Here is a 21007-nt window from a genome sequence, read left to right as displayed (position 1 = left end):
CAAATAAATAAAATGTTAAAAAAAAAGATCCTAGCTAGGGACCCAACATTACATTAAAAAGTTTATCCACCATGACCAGGTGGGATGTATCCCTGGATTGCAAGGGTGGCTCTACATTCGCAAATCAATCATGTGATACAACAAGTCAATAAGAGAACAGAGAAGAACAACATGGTCCTCTCAACTGATGCAGACAAACTTTGACAAGATTCAACATCATTTCATAATTAAAATGCTTAAAAGTATAGGGATATAGGGAACGTTCCTCAACTTGATAAAATCTATTTATGAAAAACCCACAGTGAATATCATCCTCAATGGGGAAAAGCTGACAGCCATCCCTTTGAGATCAGGAAGAAGAAAAAGATGGCCACTCTCACCACTCTTGTTCAACATAGTGTTAAATGTCCTAGCAACAGCAATCAGACAACAAAGAGAAACAAAAGGCATTCAAATTGGCAATGAAGAATTAAACTCTCTCTCTTTGCAGATGACATGATACTTTATATGGAAAACCCAAAAGACTCCACCCCCGAACTACTAGAACTCATACAGCAATTCAGTAATGTGACAGGATACAAAATCAATGTACAGAAATCAGTTTTTTTCTTACACAGTAACAATGAAAAGGGAAATTAGAGAATCAATTCCATTTACTATAGCACCACGAACTGTAAGATACCTGGGAATAAACCTAACCAAAGAAGTAAAGGATCTGTTCTCAGGGAACTACAGAATCCTCATGAAAGAAATGGAAGAAGACACAAAAAGATGGAACACCATTCCATGCACATGGATCAGAAGAATAAAAATTGTTAAAATGTATATAATGTCTAGAGCAATCTATACTTTCAATGCCATTCCAATCTAAATTCCACTCGCACATTTAAAAGAGCTGGAGCAAACAATCCTAAAATTTGTATGAAATCCGAAGAGACTACAAATTGCTAAGGAATTGTTAAAAACGAAAAACAAAACTGTGAGAATCATGTTTCCTGATTTTAGGCTTTACTACAAAGCTGTGACCACCCAGACAGCATGATACTGGCATAGAAACAGACACATAGACCAGTGGAACAGAGTAGAAAGCCCAGAAATGAACCCTCAACTCTATGGTCAAACAAACTTCGACAAAGCATAAAAAAACATAATGGAAAAAAGAGAGTCTCTTCAATAAATGTTGCTAGGAAAATTGGATGGCTAAGAAGATATTAGCAAATGACTCTACAGACAAAGGGCTTATATCCAAGATCTATAAGGTAGTATTCAAATTCAAGACACCCAAAAAAGAATCATGTCAAAAAATGGGCAGAAGTCATGAACAGACACTTCTCCAAAGAAGACATACAAATGGAAACAGACACATGAGAAAAGGTTCATCATCATGAGGCATCAGGGAGATTCAAATCAAAACCATATTTAGCTACCACCTTACACCAGTTAGATTGGCAAATTTTTTTCTTATTTTTTAAATTTCTTTTCAGTGTAACAGAATTCATTGTTTATGTACCACACCTAGTGTTCCATGCAATATATGCCCTCCATTATACCCACCAGCAGGCTCACCCAAACTCCCACGCCCACCCCTTCCAAACCCTCAGATTGTTTTATGGAGTCCAGAGTCTCTCATGGTTCATCACCCCTTCCAATTTCCCCCAACTCCCTTCTCCTCTCCATCTCCCCATGTCCTCCTTGTTATTTCTTAAGCTCCACAAATAAGTGAAACTGTATGATAATTGACTTATTTCACTCAGCAGAATCTCTTCCATTCCTGTCCATGTTGATATAAAAGTTGGGTATTCATCCTTCCTGATGGAGGCATAATGCTCCATAGTGTATATGGACCACATCTTCCTTTGCATTCATCCGTTGAAGGGCACCTTGTTTCTTTCCACAGTTCGGCGACCGTGGCCATTGCTGCTATAAGCATTGGGATAAAGATGGCCATTATTTTCATGACATCTATATCTTTGGGGCTGATACCAAGTAGTGCAATTGCAGAGTCATAGGGAAGCTCTATATTTAATATCTTAAGGAATCTCCACGCTGTTTTCCAAAGTCGCTTTACCAACTTGCATTCCCACAAGCAGTGGAAGAGGGTTCCCCTTTCCCATGTCCTCTCCAACATACGTTATGTAATGTCTTTTTAATTTAGGTTATTCTAACTGGTGTAAGGTGGTATCTCAATGTGGTTTTGATTTGAATGTGGCTGATGGCTAGTGATGATGAACACTTTCTCATGGGTCTGTTAGCCATTTGTATGTCTTCATTGGAGAAGTGTCTGTTCATGTCTTCTGCACCTTTCTTCACATGATTATCTGTTTTGTGTGTGTTGAGTTTGAGAAGTTCTTTATAGATCTTTTATATCAGCCTTTTGTCTGTACTGTCATTTGTGAATATCTTCTCCCATTCCATGTGTTGCCTCTTTGTTTTGTTGACTTTTTCCTTTGTTGTGTAGAGGATTTGGTCTTGATGAAGTCTTTTTCTTTCTTTCTTTCTTTTTTTTTTTTTTTTTTTTTTTTTTTTTTTTTTTTTTTTTTTTTACTGTGTCTTTGGAGACATGTTTTGGAAGAAGTTGCTGTGTCATATGTCAAAGAGGTTATTGCCGATGTTATCCTCTAGGATTCTGATGGATTCCTGCCTCACATTGAGGCCTTTTATCCATTTCAAGTGTATCTTTGTGTATGGTGTAAGAGAATGGTCAAGTTTCATCCATCTACGTATAGCTGTCCAATTTTCCCAGCACTGTTTATTGAAGAGGCTGTGTTTCTTCCACTGTATATTTTTCGTGCTTTGTCAAAGATTATTTGACCGTAGAGTTGAGTGTCCATATCTGGGCTCTCTGTTCTCTTCCACAGGTCTATATGTCTGTTTTTATGTAGAATGGAAAAAATTAACAAGACAGTAAACAACATGTGTTGGAGAGGATGTGGAGAAAGTGGAACCCTCTTACACTGTTCGTGGAAATTCAAGTTGGTACAGAGACTTTGGAAAACAGTGTGGAGATTCCTTAGGAAATTAAAAATATAGCTTCCCTATGACCCTGTAATTGCACTACTGGTACTTACCCCAAAGATACAGATGTAGTGAAAAGAAGGGCCATCTGTACCCCAATGTTTATAGCAGCAATGGCCACGTTTGCCAAACTGTGGAAAGAACCAAGATGCCCTTCAATGGATGAATGGATAAGGAAGATGTGGTCCATATACACTATGGAGTATTAAGTCTTCATCAGAAAGGATGAATATCCAACTTTTGTAGCAACATGGATGGGACTAGAAGAGATTATGCTGAGTGAAATAAGTCAAGTAGAAAGAGTCAATAATAATTTGGTTTTGCTTATTTGTGGAGCATAAGAAATAACACAGAGAACATGTGGGGATAGATAGGAGAAGGGATTTAGGGTTAATTTTATGTGGATATGCACCATGAGACTGTGGACACTGAGGAACTAGCTGAGGGTTTTGGAGGGGAGGGATTTGGAAAGTTGAGTGAGCCTGGTGGTGGGTATTATGGAGGACACATATTGCATGGAGCACTGTGTGTGGTTCATAAACAATGAATTCTGGACACTGAAAGGAAATTAAAAAAAAATAAATAAATGTAAATTTAAAAAATGAGAAGTTATAATTTTATGATACTAAATTTTTAATTTTACCTTCCTCAATGAAACATTTTCTACATTTCTTCATTTATATCAATGAACTATAAATACCACTTAGGAACCCTCAAATGATTAAACATATCATTCCTTAAATATTTAAGTTTTCATTGATTATACAGAGGCTCTCGCATTTCATATAAGTTTATAAGCCGAAATTCTGCTAGCAAAGTAGAGTCGTTGTTACTGTTCCTTATTCTGTATTCTCTTTGATGACAGTTGAGCACAATAATAGTGTAATTGCATTTTTGTGGTGACAAAGAATTCCCTTGTTTTTCTGAAAATCACGCTAGGATTAATCATTTCAAAAGCCCATTATAGCTTCGTCAGTATAATATTACAAGTGTTGAATAATTTTATTTGAATAAATTTGTAGATTATGTAACTTAGAAAAACCATTGATACCTATACAGTTCACTCCTAAAGGATTCTTGCAAATTTTAAGCAAGAATTGTTTTTGAAAATTTTTAGGGAAAAATTTTTTTGAAAACTACTCAAAAAAAATTTAGGCAAGAATTATTATAGCATTTTTAGGACTTGCATTTCAATAGGATTTTTAAAATAACAAATATTTACTAGATACTAGTTACTAGATGAGAGAAAATAGGTAGTTGTTATTTAGTTACAGATCACTAACTAACTTAATGGTATTATATAATGAATCATGTCAAGAAAATTATATTCAATCGTTATTTCATTTTACAAGGATGTTAGAAATATAATGGCATATGAGGTATGTCATGATAGTTGATATTTTGTAATAAAAAAAACTTTCTGAAAGAGTTTTAAAAAATAATAAAAGTCTCTTATTTTTGTCTCCCTCCCCAGTCACATATTGTTTCATTTTTCCCTCCCTTCCATCGTGATCCCTGCTCTGTCTCTCAAATTGCTCATATCGAAAAAATCATATGATAATTGTCTTTATCTCATTGTGTTATTTCACTTAGCATAACACCGTCTAGTTTCATTCATATCATTGCAAACGGAAAGATTTCATTTTTGATGGCTGCATAGTATTCCATTGTGTGTGAGTGTGTGTGTGTGCGTATGCGGCATCTTCTTTATCCATTCATCTGTTGATGGACATCTAGGTTCTTTCCATAGTTTGGCTACTGTGGATATTGCTGCCCTAAACATTCGGGTACAAGTGCCTCTTCAGATCACTATATTTGTATCTTTATGGTAAATACCTAATAGTGCAATTGCTGGATGATAGGATAGCTCAATTTTCAACTTTTTGAGGAACCTCCATACTGTTTTCCAGAGTGGCTGCACCAGCTTATATTCCCACCAACAGTGCAGGAGGGTTCCCTTTTCTCCACATCCTCACCAACATCTGTCATTTCCTGACTTGTTAATTTTAGCCATTCTGACTGGTGTGAGGTGGTATCTCACTCTGTTTTGTTTTGTTTTTGTTTTTGTTTTGTATATCCCTGATGGTGAGTGATATTGAGCACTCTTTCATGTGTCTGTTGATCATTTGGATGTCTTCTTTGAGGAAATGTCTGTTCATGTCTTGTGCCCATTTCTTGATTGGATTATTTATTCTCGCATGTTGAGTTTGATACGTTCTTCATAGATTTTGCATACTAGCCCTTTATCTGATTTTTGCCCTTTGCAAATATCTTCTTCCATTCTGTCAGTTGTCTTTTGGTTCTGTTGAGTGTTTACTTTGCTGTGCAAAAAATTTTGTCATGATGAAGTACCAGCAGTTCTTTTTTGCCCTTGCTTCCCTTTCCTTTGGTGAAGTGTCTAGGAAGAAGTTGCTGTAGCTGAGGTTGAAGGGGTTTCTGTCCATGTTCTCCTCAAGGGTTTTGATGGATTCCTGTCTCATATGGATGTCTTTCACCCATTTTGCATCTATTTTTTGTGTGTGGTGTAAGGAAATGTTCTTCATTCTTCTGCATATTGTTGTCCAATATTCATAACACAATTTGTTGAAGAAGCTGTCATTTTCCCATTGGGAATTCTTTCCTGCTTTGTCAAAGATTAGTTGACCATAGAGTTGAGGGTCCATTTCTGGACTCTCTATTCTGTTCCATTGATCAATGTGTCTGCTTTTGTGCCAGTACCAAATTATATTGACGATTAAAGGGATTATTCACCATGACCAAGTAGGATTTATTCCCAGCTGCAAGGTTGGTTCAACATCCATAAATCAACCAATGAGATACAATACATTAATAAAAGAAAGAACAAGAACCATACAATACTCTCGATAGGTGCTGAAAAAGCATTTGAGACAGTACAGCATCCTCTCTTGTTTGAAACTCTTTACAGTGTAGGGATAGAGGGTATATACCTCAATATCATCAAAGCCATCTATGAAAAACCCATAGCGAAAATCATTCTCAATGCGGAAAAACTGAGAACTAAGGTCAGGAACATGACAGGGCTGTTCACTACCACCACAGTTATTCAACATAGTACTAAATGTTGTAGTCTCAACAATTGGACAACAAAAAGAAATAAATGGCATCAGAATCATCAAAGAAGAATAACTGTTTTTTTAAACATGTGACATATATGACTGAAATATAAAATTATTAATTTTATTATGTAAAAATCTGGATTTAAGATTTTTTTCAGATTTTATTTAGTTATTTAAGAGAGAGAGAGTACACAAGCAGGGGGAGGGATAGAGAGAAAGGGAGAAGCAGACGTTCTTGCTGCATAGGGAGCCTGATATAAGGCTTGATCCCAGGTCCCTGGTATCATGACCTGAGCTGAAGGCAGACACTCAACCAACTGAGCCATCCAGGCACTTCCGGATATAAACAGTTTGAAGATAACATGGGATTGTTCAAAATGTTCAGGAACCCACATATACTGCAATTGCAACATAAACCACAGCAATTTAGAGGAAAAAATTAACTAATTCTAGGATTAATATGGAAAATAAAGTAAAATCATAATTAAACTTTGAAAAGAATAATGATAAAGGATGAAAACATCAGTGACATAAATGTTTTTAGCCATAGGAATAAAAATCAACACTTTAAAAAAAAATTAGAAGGCTCCTGGATGTCTCAATTACATGCCTGTTCTTGGCTCAGGTCATGATCCTTGGGTCCAGGGATCAAGTCCCATATTAGGCTCCCTGCCTAGCAATGAGTCTGCTTCTCCCTCTACCCTTCTCCTCTGCTTGTTACCTCTCTCTCTCTCACACACACACATGCACACACACTCTATCTCTATCTCACTGTCTTAAATAAATAAATAATAAATGCATAAATAAATAATGGAAAATTTTAAAAAATATTTTAATGTTTTATTAATATCAGTCTCTTCCTTATATATTAACAATGTAACTGTAGAAAGAGAAATAAGAGAATCAATTCCATTTACAATAGCACCCAAAATCATAAGATACCATGGCATAAACCCAGCCAAAGAGGTAAGAGATCTGTACTCTAGGAACTACAGAACACTCATCAATGAAATTAAAGAAGACACAAAAGTGGAAAAATATTCCATCCTCATGGATTGGAAGAACATACATTATTAAAATGTCTGTGCTGCCCAGAGCAATCTATACTTTCAAAAAAAAAAAAAAAAGACAGTCTCTTCAATAAATGGTGCTTGGAAAATTGGACAGCTATGTGTAGAAGAATGAAAACATTTATATTGAAAATATACACTTATTCTTCATATTTGTGAGCACAGGAGAAAGAGAAAGACATGTCCAAAAGTCTTAGGAAATCTAGTTCTATCCACATAGTTGCAAATTGCAAGATTTCATATGTTTATGTTATGCTAAGGGAAATAAGTCAGTTAGAGAAAGACAAATACCATATTATTTCACTCACATGTGGAATTTAAGAAACAAAACCAATGAACAGGGCATGGAGGGGCAAACCATAAAACAGACTCTTAACTATAGACAGAAAACTGAGTGTTGACGGTGAGAGATGGGCAAGGGGGATGCATTAAATGTATGTTTGTATTATGGAGTGCACTTGTGATGAGCACAGAGTGTTGGCTATAAGTGATGAATCACTAAATTCTACTGAAACTAATATTACACTATATGTTAACTAACTGGAATTTAAATAAAAAATTGGAACAAGTGAACGAAAATTCTTAGGGAACCAAAATATTTTATGAAGAGAAAATTTAAAAAGTGTATTTGTGTATTTGAGGATGGTGATAAGAAAACTAGTAGTACAATCAGAAAAGAGTAATCATCAATAGCACATTTCAAAAAAAAAAAAAGAATCATTTGAAACAGTGCTGAAATCTCAAGTATAGGAATCTCAACTTGAATGATGAGAATAAGATCACTTGATTTATCAGTTTGAAAATATTGGTGAATTTTAACAGATCTCTATTTAGAGGTAACTAAGGCCAAACCACAATGAGAAATTTATTTATTTATATTTATTTGTTATGTTATGCTATTCACCATACAGTATATTATTAGTTTTTTATGTAGTGTTTCATGATCCATTGTTTGCAAACAACATCCAGTTATCCACGCAATCCATGCACTCCTTAATTGCCCAGCACCTCACCCCACCCCACACATCCCTCTGTTCCAAAACCTTCAGTTTGCTGAGTCCATAGTCTCTCATGGTTTATTTCCCACTCTACGTTCTCTGCCTTCATTTTTCCCTTCCTTCTCCTGATGCTCAACTGCCTATTTTTCCCTTCATTTTACAGAGTTGATTAAGACTTTAAATATATGAGACATTGGGGTGCCTGGGGGTACAGTCAGTAGAGCATGTGAGTCTTGATCTTGAGGTTGTGCATTCAAGCCCCATTCTTGGTGTAGAAATTAAAAAAGAAAGAAAGGGAGGAAGGAAGGAAGGAAGAAAAGAGAAACTGTGAGATATTTTAAAAAGATAGAAAGTGTCATAAATAATACACAAAGGATCCAGGAAACAGGAGAATGAAATTATTAATCAAGCTAACAGGAGGAGTCAAGATGGTGGAGAAGTAGCAGGCTGAGAATACATCAGGTAGCAGGAGATCAGCTAGATAGCTTATCTAAACGTGGCACACACCTACAAATCCAATGGGAAATTGAAGAGAAGAAGAACAGCAATTATAGAAACAGAAAATCAACCATTTCTGAAAAGTAGGACTGGCGAAGAAGTGAATCCAAAATGACAGGAAGATAGACCGCAGGGGGAGGGGCCAGCTCCTGGCAAGCAGCAGAGGAATGGAGCACAAAATCAGGACTTTTAAAAGTCTGTTCCACTGAGGGACATTGCTCCAGAGGCTAAATAGGGGTGAAGCTCACGCAAGGTAAGCGTGGCCCTAGGTCCCGCAGGGTCACAGAAGGATCGGGTGTGTCAGAGTGTCACAGAGCTCGCAGGTATTAGAACAGAGTAGCCGGCTACTCTCGACAGAGCCGAGGAATGAACTCTCAGCTCGGGGTTACCTTGAACCTGTCGCAGGCTGGGTGAGCTCAGAGCGAGCTGAAGGGTGGGGATACAGGAGTGATTGGGCGCTGTTCTCTCCGGGCGCACTGAGGAGTGGGGCCCCAGGCTCTCAGCTCCTCTGGGGCAGAAAACGGGAGGCCACCATTTTCATTCCTGTCTTCAGGAACTCTACAGAAAGCATTCAGGGAACAAAAGCTCCCAAAAGCGAAACCTAGAGGATTACTTAGTCCAGCCCTGATAAGGGCAGGGCAATTCTGCCTCGGGCAAAGACACTTGAGAGTCACTACAACAGGCCCCTCCCCCAGAAGATCAACAAAATATCCAGCCAGGACAAAGTTCATCTATCAAGGAAAGCAGGTTCAATACCTAGGACAGCAGCGGAATTCCAGAGGAGGAGAAAGCAAAGCACAGAACTCATGGCTTTCTCCCCAAGATTCTTTAGTCTTGTGGTTAATTCAATATTTTTCCATTTTTTTATCTTTCTTTTTTCTTCTTCTGCTAAATTTTTGAAAACTTTTACCCTTTTTAAGCGTTTTTTACTAGTTTATCTAAAATATATATTTTTTCTTTCTTTATTATATATTTTCTTTGTTTGTTTAATTTTTTAATTTTTTTCTTTTTTTCTGAAGCTCTTTTTATCCCTTTTCTCCCCCCACAATTTGGGGTCTCTTCTGATTTGGTTACAGCACAATTTTCTGGGGTCTTTGCAACACTTTTAGTATTTTATTTGATCCATCATATCCTCTTATCTGGACAAAATGACAAGGCGGAAAAAATCAAAACAACAAGAGGCAGTACCAAAGGCTAGGGACCTAATCAACACAGACATTGGTAAAATGTCAGATCTAGAGTTCAGAATGACGATTCTGAAGGTTCTAGCTGGGCTCGAAAAAGGCATGGAAGATATTAGAGAAACCCCCCTCTCTGGAGATATAAAAGCCTTTTCTGGAGAAATTAAAGAACTAAAATCTAACCAAGTGAAATTAAAAAAGCTATTAATGAGGTGCAATCAAAAATGGAGGCTCTCACTGCTAGGATAAATGAGGCAGAAGAAAGAATTAGTGATATAGAAGACCAAATGACAGAGAATAAAGAAGACGAGCAAAAGAGGGACAAACAGCTACTGGACCACGAGGGGAGAATTCGAGACATAAGTGACACCATAAGATGAAACAACATTAGACTAATTGGGATTCTAGAAGAAGAAGAAAGAGAGAGGGGAGCAGAAGGTCTATTGGAGAGAATTATTGGAGAGAATTTCCCTAATAAGGCAAAGGGAAAAAGCATCAAAATGCAGGAGGTGCAGAGAACCCTCCTCAAAATCAACAAGAATAGGCCCACACCCCGTCACCTAATAGTAAAATTTACAAGTCTTAGTGACAAAGAGAAAATCCTGAAAACATCCCGGGAAAAGAAGTCTGTAACATACAATGGTAAATATTTTAGATTGGCAGCAGATTTATCCATAGAGACCTAGCAGGCCAGAAAGAGCTGGCATGATATATTCAGAGCACTAAAGGAGAAAAACATGCATCCAAGAATACTATATCCCACTAGGCTATCATTGAAAATAGAAGGAGAGATAAAAACTTTCCAGGAGAAACAAAAACTGAAAGAATTTGCAAACACCAAGCCAGCTCTACAGGAAATATTGATAGGGGTCCTCTAAGCAAAGAGTGAGCCTAAAATAGTAGATCAGAAAGGTACAGAGACAATATACAGTAACAGTCACTTTACAGGCAATATAATGGCACTAAATTCATATCTGTCAATGGTTACCCTGAGTGTTAATAGTCTAAATGCCCCAATCAAAAGACACAGGGTATCAGAATGGATAAAAAACCAAAACCCATCAGTATGTTGCCTACAGGAAACACATTTTAGATACGAAGACACCTCAAGATTTAAAGTGCGGGGGTGGAAAACAATTTACCATGCTAATGGGCATCAGAAGAAAGCTGGGGTGGCAATCCTTATATCAGATCAATTAGATTTTAAGCCAACATTTGTAACAAGAGATGAGGAAGGACACTACATCATACTCAAAGGGTCTGTCCAACCAGAAGATCTAACAATTTTAAATATCTATGCCCCTAACGTGGGAGCAGCCAACTATATCCACCAATTAATAACAAAATCAAAGAAACACATCAATAATAATACAATAATAGTAGGGAACTTTTAACACTCACCACACTGAAATGGACAGATCATCCAAGCAGAATATCAACAAGGAAATAAAGGCCTTAAATGACACACTGGACCAGATGGACATCACAGATATATTCAGAACATTTCATCCCAAAGCAACAGAATACACATTCTTCTCTAGTGCACATGGAACATTCTCCAGAATAGATCACATCCTGGGTCTTAAATCAGGTCTCAACCGGTATCAAAAGATTGGGATCATTCCCTGCATATTTTCAGGAACATCGGCAAAGGCAAGGGAAGCAAGGGCCAAAATGAACTATTGAGATTTCATGAAGATAAAAAGCTTTTGCACAGCAAAGGAAACAGTTAACAAAACCAAAAGACAACTGATAAAATGGGAGAAGATAATTGCAAACGCCATATCAGATAAAGGGTTAGTGTCCAAAATCTACAAGGTACTTAGTAAACTCAACACCCAAAGAACAAACAATCCAATCAAGAAATGGGCAGAGGACATGAACAGACATTTCTGCAAAGAAGACATCCAGATGACCAACAGACACATGAAAAAGTGCTCCACGTCACTCGGCATCAGGGAAATACAAATCAAAACCACGATGAGATATCACCTCACACCAGTCAGAATGGCTAAAATTAACAAGTCAGGAAATGACAGATGCTGGCGAGGATGTGGAAAAAGGGGAACCCTCCTCCACTGTTGGTGGGAATGCAAGCTGGTGCAACCACTCTGGAAAACAGCATGGAGGTTCCTCAAAATATTGAAAATAGAACTACCCTATGGCCCAGCAATTACACTTCTGGGTATTTACCCTAAAGATACAAACGTAGTGATCCGAAAGGGCATGTGCACCTGAATGTTTATAGCAGCAATGTCTACAATAGCCAAACTATGGAAAGAACCTAGATGTCCATCAACAGATGAATGGCTAAAGAAGATGTGGTATATATACACAATGGAATACTAAGCAGCCATCAAAAGAAATGAAATCTTGCCATTTGCGACGACGTGGATGGAACTAGAGGGTATCATGCTTAGTGAAATAATTCACTTGGCTAAAGACAAATATCATATGATCTCCCTGATAGGAGGACGTGGAGATGCAACATATGGTGTTAGGGAAATAGGAGAAGGATGAATGAAACAAGATGGGATTGGGAGGGAGACAAATCATAAGTGACTCTTAATCACACAAAACAAACTGGGGTTGCTGGGGGAGGGTGGGGCTGGAAGAGGGGAGGGTGGTTATGGACATTGGGGAGAGTATGTGCTATGGTGAGTGCTGTGAACTGTGTAAACCTGGCGATTCACAGTCCTATACCCTGGGGATAAAAGTACATTATATGTTTATAAAAAAATAAGAAACAAACAAAAAATAAAAAAAAAAATTAGTGGGTTAAGCCGCTGCCTTCGGCTCGGGTCATGATCTCGGGGCCCTGGGATCGAGCCCCGCATCGGGCTCTCTGCTCCGCGGGGAGCCTGCTTCCCTCTCTCTCTCTGCGCCTGCCTCTCTGCCTACTTGTGATCTCTCTCTGTCGGATAAATAAATAAAATCTTTAAAAAAAAAATTAAATAGGAAAAAAAATAACAGAACTTTTGATTTGATCTTAAATATCAATAAAACTCATATTTTATAAAACAATTATGTTTGAGGCCTAAGAGAACAATCAGATGCTAACATAAAGTATTTAATTGAAAATCAGGGACTAAATTCCTTGGAGGGATTGAAAAATTAAATCACTGATGACTTTGTAAAATTGTTTTGCATAGGTTTCCTCTGGCAATTTAAACGTTTTCAGTTGCTCTGCAAATAGCATGTCCTTGAAAACACTTAGAAGGTAAGAGTGAGGGAGACTGTATATTGCAAAATATCTATGGCATTCTGGAGTTCAACCAAATGGAATCACATTTTATTCAAAAACTATATTATTAGAAATTTTGATATATTAAAATCATTTAAATAAGAAGGTACTATTTCATATCCATTTGCAACTTTACCCTCTATATTCTCTGTAAAATTAATGTTTCTTATATTTGTCATGGGTCCTTTTGAAGAATAAATTAAATAATCCCAATGAAGATGTTAAATAATGTAAAGCATTATTTAGAACAGTGTTATAAATGCTAAGTTGAAAATCATTGCAAAACTCCCGAGTGCATGTAGTCTATTTGTCCATGCTTCCAATCACCTGTGAGGATCTTATGGTCTTCATCCTTCTGCAAATGATTTTATATGGATTAAGCATATATAAAGTAAGCATATAGCTTACCAGTTAGAAATCTAGGAAGAAAAATAGAATACTAAAAGGGGGGGGTAACGGTGAAGATTATTGCAAAATTGGGAGGCCATGAAAAAAATATAATGGTGGAAAGGTTCATATGATGAATTTGGGGTATGATACACATATTTTGATGAGGAACATTAAAGAGTAAACTCATTGAACTCTTTCTTTCTTTCTTTTTTTATTTTCAGTGTAACAGATTCATTGTTTTTGCACCACACCCAGTGCTCCATGCAATACGTGCCCTCCCTATTACACACCACCTGGTTCCCCAACCTCCCAGCCCCCACCCCTTCAAAACCCTCAGGTTCTTTTTCAAAGTCCATAGCCTCTCATGGTTCACCTCCCCTTCCAATTTCCCTCAATAACCTTCTCCTCTCCATCTCCCCATGTCCTCCATACTACTTGTTATGCTCTACAAATAAGTGAAACCATATGATACTTGACTCTCTCTGCTTGACTTATTTCACTCAGCATAATCTCTTCCAGTCCCGTCCATGTTGCTACAAAAGTTGGGTATTCATCCTTTCTGATCGAGGCATAATACTCCATCGGGTATATGGACCACATCTTCCTTATCCATTCATCCATTGAAGGGCATCTTGGTTCTTTCCACAGTTTGGTGACTATGGACATTGCTGCTATAAACACTGGGGTACAGATGGCTCTTCTTTTCACTACATCCGTATCTTTGGGGTAAATACCCAGTAGTGCAATTGCTGGGTCATAAGGAAACTCTATTTCTAATTTCTTGAGGAACCTCCACACTGTTCTCCAAAGTGGCTGCACCAACTTCCATTCCCACCAACAGTGTTAGAGGGTTCCCCTTTCTCCACATCCTCTCCAACACACGTTGTTTCCTGTCTTGCTCATTTTGGACATTCTAACTGGTGAAAGTTGATATCTCAATGTGCTTTTAATTTGAATCTCCCTGATGGCTAGTGACGATGAGCATTTTTTCATGTGTCTGATAGCCATTTGTAGGTCTTCATTGGAGAAGTGTCTATTCATGTCTTCTGCCCATTTTTTGATATGATTATCTTTTTTGTGTGTGTTGAGTTTGAGGAGTTCTTTATAGATCCTGGATATCAACCTTTTGTCTGTACTGTCATTGGCAAATATCTTGTCCCATTCCGTGGGTTGCCTCTTTGTTTTGTTGACTGTTTCCTTTGCTGTGCAGAATTTTTGATCTTGATGAAGTCCCAAAAGTTCATTTTTGTTTTTGTTTCCTTGGCCTTTGGAGACATATCTTGAAAGAAGTTGCTGTGGCTGATATCGAAGAGGTTACTGCCTATGTTCTCCTCTAGGATTCTGATGGATTCCTGTCTCACTTTGAGGTTTTTTATCCATTTTGAGTTTAACTTTGTGTTCGTTGTAAGAGAATGGTCGAGGTTCATTCTTCTACATACAGCTGTCCAGTTTTCCCAGCACCATTTATGGAAGAGACTGTCTTTTTTCCATTGTATATTTTTCCTGTTTTGTCAAAGATTATTTGACCACAGAGTTGGGGGTCCATATCTGGGCTCTCTACTCTGTTCCTGTGGTATATGTGTCTGTTTTTATGCCAGTACCATGCTGTCTCGGTGATCACAGCTTGGTAGTAAAGCTTGAAATCAGGTAACGTGATACCGCCAGTTTTGTTTTTGTTTTTCAACATTTCCTTAGCAATTCGGGGTCTCTTCTGATTCCATACACATTTTAGGATTGTTTGCTCCAGCTCTTTGAAAAATACGGGTGGAACTTTGATCGGAATGGCATTAAAAGTATAGATTGCTCTAGGCAGTGTAGACATTTTAACAATGTTTATTCTTCCGATCCAAGAGCATGGAATGGTTTTCCATCTTTTTGTGTCTTCTTCAATTTCTTTCATGAGTGTTCTCTAGTTCCTTGATTACAGATCCTTTACCTCTTTGGTTTAACTCATTGTAGTGAATAACAACCCTGTGAGTGATAGAGGGGATTAAAGCATGTACTCAGAGACATCTGTTAACCTGCTTGTTTACATACAAGTTATTGGTAAAGCAAGATTGTAAGATCAGGCTTCCCTGATTTATAGGTCTGTAATATTTTCCTCTTATGCAGAACAGCGGTAGAGGTCGTACATCTCCTGTAAAAGCTTTCTACTATATGTAGAGCTTGATAGCTATAGAATAAAGAAAGAGGTATGGATAAATATATCCTTGTGTTGGGATTTGAAGGGAGATGTTATTTATAAAGATAACGATTGGGGAAGTGCAGAGATTCCTAAAAAGACACTTAAGCTCAGATTTATTTATTGTATCTTTGGGATCTGCAAGTAGTAATGCATAAAGTTTGTATTGGGAAATGGAGAACAGATATCCTGGAAATATCTGTTTGGATATTAGTCTTGACAGACTTTCTAAAATATCTTAGAAAAAGATCAGCACGTAGATGAGAACCCATTCTACAGACAATCTGAGCCACTTGAAAATTGAAGTTTTAAGATGAGTGACACAATACAGTTATTCTTTTGGAAAATCCAGAAGTTCAGTTTTATTTGTAATATTGATGTATGGCACAAATAAGATGGGCTTTTTATATTTCAATTAAGTTAACCAAGATATTCTAAATGTTCAATGATTCATTAGTTCATAAATCACCCAGTGCTCATCATGCCACATGCCCTTTTTAATATAAGATAGGCTTTTTAGAGATATTGATGAGTTTTTTCTAAAGAAATCACCAATTATTTTTTTAAGATTTTATTTTATTTATTTGACAGAGAGAGAGATCACAAGTAGGCAGAGAGGCAGGCAGAGAGAGAGGAGGAAGCAGGCTCCCTGCGGAGCAGAAAGCCTGACACGGGGCTTGATTCCAGGACCCTAAGATCATGACCTGAGCCAAAGGCAGCGGCTTAATCCACTGAGCCACCCAGGCGCCCCCACCAGTTATTTTTGTTATACTCATCAGCTTCAAGGATTGTATTCTGAGGAAAGGGAGTTTAAAATATTGGGGTAGGAAGAGCAGAGAAAAGGAGTAATATTGACTAAATAAAGACAGTTGATGCCAGCTGAACATGGAAAGACAGTATAAGTGAATTAGAAACTTGAGAGGGATATTGAGTAATGGGAAGAAAAATTGGACAGGAGAGTTTAGTTAGATGAGTATTAGGATAACTGAACCTACATGGCTGCTCTAGATATACTGCATAATGTCAATGGAAAAGTCACGCTCCCTTCTTAATAAAGACACAAAAGCTAAACAGTGAAATAGGACATACCACTTTTTGAAAGACTGAAATTCTACTAAGTCAAGTGATGTGGTAATTTTCTGTTGAAATTTCTGTTGTAAATTTCTGTTGAAAACTCGTGCTTTCTTCTATAGGAATATTTGAAGGTTTTTCTATAATATGCATAATGACAAGTTTGAATAAGGTTAAAAGCTTGTGTTAGAAACATTTAATTAGCAACTGAGTGTATGAAAAATACCTGAAAAATTAAGCAGCATGAACTATAATTATTTACACTGTGTGAGTTGACTTTATTGATAGGCATAAATGTAAGAAATATACCTAAGAGAATTTATAACTGATTAGGAATTTAGGATGTATTGAACACCTGAATTATAATTGAAATATTAGATACACAGAACTGGGGAATAGTACTGAGATAAAGAGCTTAGAAGGACACAGAGGTGGTAGAGACAGCATATATTTTCATTTTGTTCAGGGACTGTTAGGCAAAAAAGTAAAAGAATGTTTTGACTTTTGAAAAGGAAAGTAAAAAAAGAAGAAAAGAAATGAATGTGAAAATAGAGGACTATATATATGTATGTTTATATAGATATAGATAGATATCCTCTCTCCCTCTCTCTCAAATAAATAATTATTTTTGATATATATATGTATGTGTATATATATATATATATATTTATTTATGTATTTACTTGCAAAAGGGAGAGAGCATGAGCAGAAGAGGGGGCAGAGGGACAGGAAGAAGAAAACTCCCCACTGAGCAGGGAGCCCATCATGCAGCTTGATCCTAGAACCCTGAGATCATGATGTGACCCAAAGGCAGGTACTTAATCAAACTGAGCCATCCAGACATTCTGGGCACACACCATTTTGAGATGAGTGATGAAAGTGTATATTTATGTGGAGTTATTTCCACTACAATTCACTTTAATTAGAATAAATATTAGTTAAGGGACATCTGATTGCTGATTTCTCAATGTGTTCTGTTTACTTGACATTTGATTAAACTTGTCTCATTTCCATCAATTCATGATTCTCTCAACTCTTGAGAAAAAAATGTTATGCTAAGTCTCATGAGAAACATAAAGAGACATAAAAAAATCTATGCCTTTCATGATCATAATTTTTGTATGAATGGGCAATCTACACTACACACAGGAGTTAACTAGTTACTCTGATCATATGACTTGAGAAAACTCATATTTTTACCATGTAACTTACTATGCCTCTGAACAATGTATGCTGTATTAAAAATCATATCAAGCTAAAACTATGCTTTAATATACTTAGTCTAAAAATGGAAAAAAAAATGGCCAAAGAAAGAACTTTCTCTTGCTTAGGCAATTTGGTAGAAGGGATGACTTAGAAGAAAAGAGCTTAATATTTCCATAACACAATACCAGCCATGTGTCATTTCTTGTATTCCATGCAGTCATCATATTTATCATGGCATGGGAGAATCAGACCTTCAACTCAGTCTTCATCCTGCTGAGAATCTTCAGTCACAGCCCCACTCACATCTTCCTCTTCTCTCTGGTCTTGGGTGTGTTCACTGTGGCCTTCATTGGAAACATTGTTATGGTTCTCCTTATCTACCTGGACAACCAGCTTTACACACCCATGTATTTCCTCCTCAGCCAACTATCTCTCATGGACCTCATGCTCATTTGCACCACTGTACCCAAGATGGCCTTCAACTACTTGTCTGGCAAGAAGTCTATTTCTTTGGCTGGTTGTGCAGTCCAGATATTCTTCTATGTGTCTCTGCTTGGAGCACAATGTTTCCTGTTAGCTGCTATGGCCTACGACCGTTATGTTGCCATTTGTCACCCATTACAGTATTCAGTTCTCATGAGCCAGAAAATCTGTGGTCTCATGGCAGCTTCTTCATGGATTCTTGGCTCCCTCGATGGTACAGTTGAAGTTGCAGTTGCATTATCATTCTTATATTGTAGAGCCTGGGATATACCCCACTTTTCCTGTGATGTCCCTGCCCTTCTCACTCTCTCATGCACCAACACATTGTGATTTGAAAAGATGATATTTATCTGTTGTGTTATTATGCTTCTTTTCCCTGTAGCAGTAATCATTGCTTCCTATGTTCATGTTATTGTGGCTGTCATTCATATGGCGTCTGGGGAGGGTCGCCGAAACGCTTTCGCCACTTGCTCCATTCACCTCATTGTGGTGGGAATGTACTATGGAGCAGCCATGTTCATATACACGAAGCCCACTTCAAATCGTTCCCCCACCCAGGACAAGATGGTGTCAGTCTTCTATACCATCCTTACTCCCATGCTGAATCCCCTCATCTACAGCCTCCGCAACAAAGAAGTGGCCAGAGCATTCATGAAGGTGTTGAGAAAGGGTAAGTCTGGAGATCAAATTGCCTGATTATCTTTGATTTGATTTATGCTTAAACTTATGTATTCAATCAGTAAAGTTAACTAATATTTACTGACCTTTGTGGATCTATAAGCAACAACCTAAGATTTAGAAATGGGAAAACTTCACATTTTTTTCTACAAATATTTTACATTTTTATGGTAAGTGGAAGCAATGGCTATAAGGAAATATTTATTGCAAGACAAGACCTAAATTTTATTCATTTTTTATTATCAGTTAACAAATAGAATCTATTGCCTGTGATAACATATAATTGTATTAATGTATTAATTAAGAGGTTATTGCCTGTGATAACAACCAAGTATATTAATGTATTAATTAAACTTCTTGTGTTTTTTGACATGTCATAAACTTAATCTTAGAAAAAAATTCTGGAAAACTCAATGTCTTAATTTTGAGTGATTTTTTTTAATTTAATTTTATTTTTTTCAGTGTTACAAGATTCATTGTTTGTGCACCACACTTAGTGCTCCATGCAATACGTGCTCTCCTTAATACCCACCACCAGGATCACCCAATGTGCACCCCTCACCCCACCAAACTCCTCAGTTTGTTTCTCAGAGTACATGGTCTCTCATGGTTTGACTCCTCCTCTGCTTACCCACAACCCACTTCTCCTCTCCTTCTCCCAATGTCCTCCATGTTACTTCTTGTGCTCCACAAGTAAGTGAAACCATATGATAATTGATTCTCTCTGCTTGACTTATTTCACTCAGCATTATCTCCGCCAGTCCCATCCATGTTGATACAAAAGTTGAGTATTCATCCTTTCTGATGATTGCATGATATTCCATTGTATAAATGGACCACATCTTCTTTATTCATTCTACTGTTGAAGGGCATCTTGACTTTTTCCACAGTTTTATGACTGTAGCCATTGCTGCTATGAACCTTGGGGTGAAGATGGCCCTTCTTTCACTGCATCTGAATCTTTTGGGTAAGTACCCAGTACTGCAGTTTCAGGGTCATAGCATAGCTCTATTTTTTAATTTTTTGAGGCGTCTCCACACTGTTTTCCAAAATGACTGCACCAAATTGCATTCCCAGCATCAGGGTAAGAGGGTTCCACTTTCTCCACATCCTCTCCAACACTTGCTGTTTACTGTCTTATTAATTTTGGCCATTCTAACTGGTGTAACCTGGTATCTCTATGGGGTTTTTGATTTAAATCTCCGTGATGGCTAATGATGATGAATATCTTTTCATGTGTCTGTTAGAATGAAGACACTCAGAATTGTTAAGGAAATTTTGAAAAAGAAAAAAAAACTGAGGTCATCACATTGCCTGATTTCAAGCTTTACTACAAAGCTGTGGTCCCCAAGATACCATGGTATTGGCACAAAAACAGACTCATAGACCAGTGGAACAGAGTAGAGAGGCCAAATATGGACCCACAACTCTATGGTCAAAGCAGGAAAAAATATACAGTGGAAGAAAAGGCATTCTCTTCAATAAATGGTGCAGAGAAAATTGGACAGCTATGTATAGAAGAATGAAGTTTGACCATTCTCTTACACCATACACAAAGATAAATTTGAAATGGAAAAAAAAAACTTCAAGATGAGACAAGAATCCATCAGAATCCTAGAGGACAACATAGGTTATAACCTCTCCACCATCAGCCACAGCAACTTCTTTCAAGACATGTCTCCAAAGGTAAAGGAAACAAAAGCAAAAATGAACTTTTGGAACTTCATCAAGATCAAAAGCTTCTGCACAGCAAAAACAGTCAACAAAACAAAGAGGCAATCCACAGAATGGGAGAAATTATTGGCAAATGACAATAGAGACAAAAGGCTGATATCCAGGATCTATAAAGAACTTCTGAAACTCGACACTCAAAAAACAGTTAATCATGTCAGAAAATGGGCAGAAGACATGAAC

General features: G+C 37.3%; 1 pseudogene; it reads left to right on the top strand.

Annotated features, from left to right (window-relative positions):
* Window positions 1–18163: 18163 nt before the first annotated feature.
* Window positions 18164–19111, top strand: LOC123939197 (annotated as a pseudogene).
* The last annotated feature ends 1896 nt before the right edge of the window (window positions 19112–21007 follow it).

Source organism: Meles meles, chromosome 3 (assembly GCF_922984935.1).
Source record: "Meles meles chromosome 3, mMelMel3.1 paternal haplotype, whole genome shotgun sequence".
Taxonomy (NCBI): Eukaryota; Metazoa; Chordata; class Mammalia; order Carnivora; family Mustelidae; genus Meles; species Meles meles.
The sequence above is the reverse complement of the archived record's forward strand: the minus strand, read 5'-3'. Positions and strand labels throughout refer to the sequence as shown.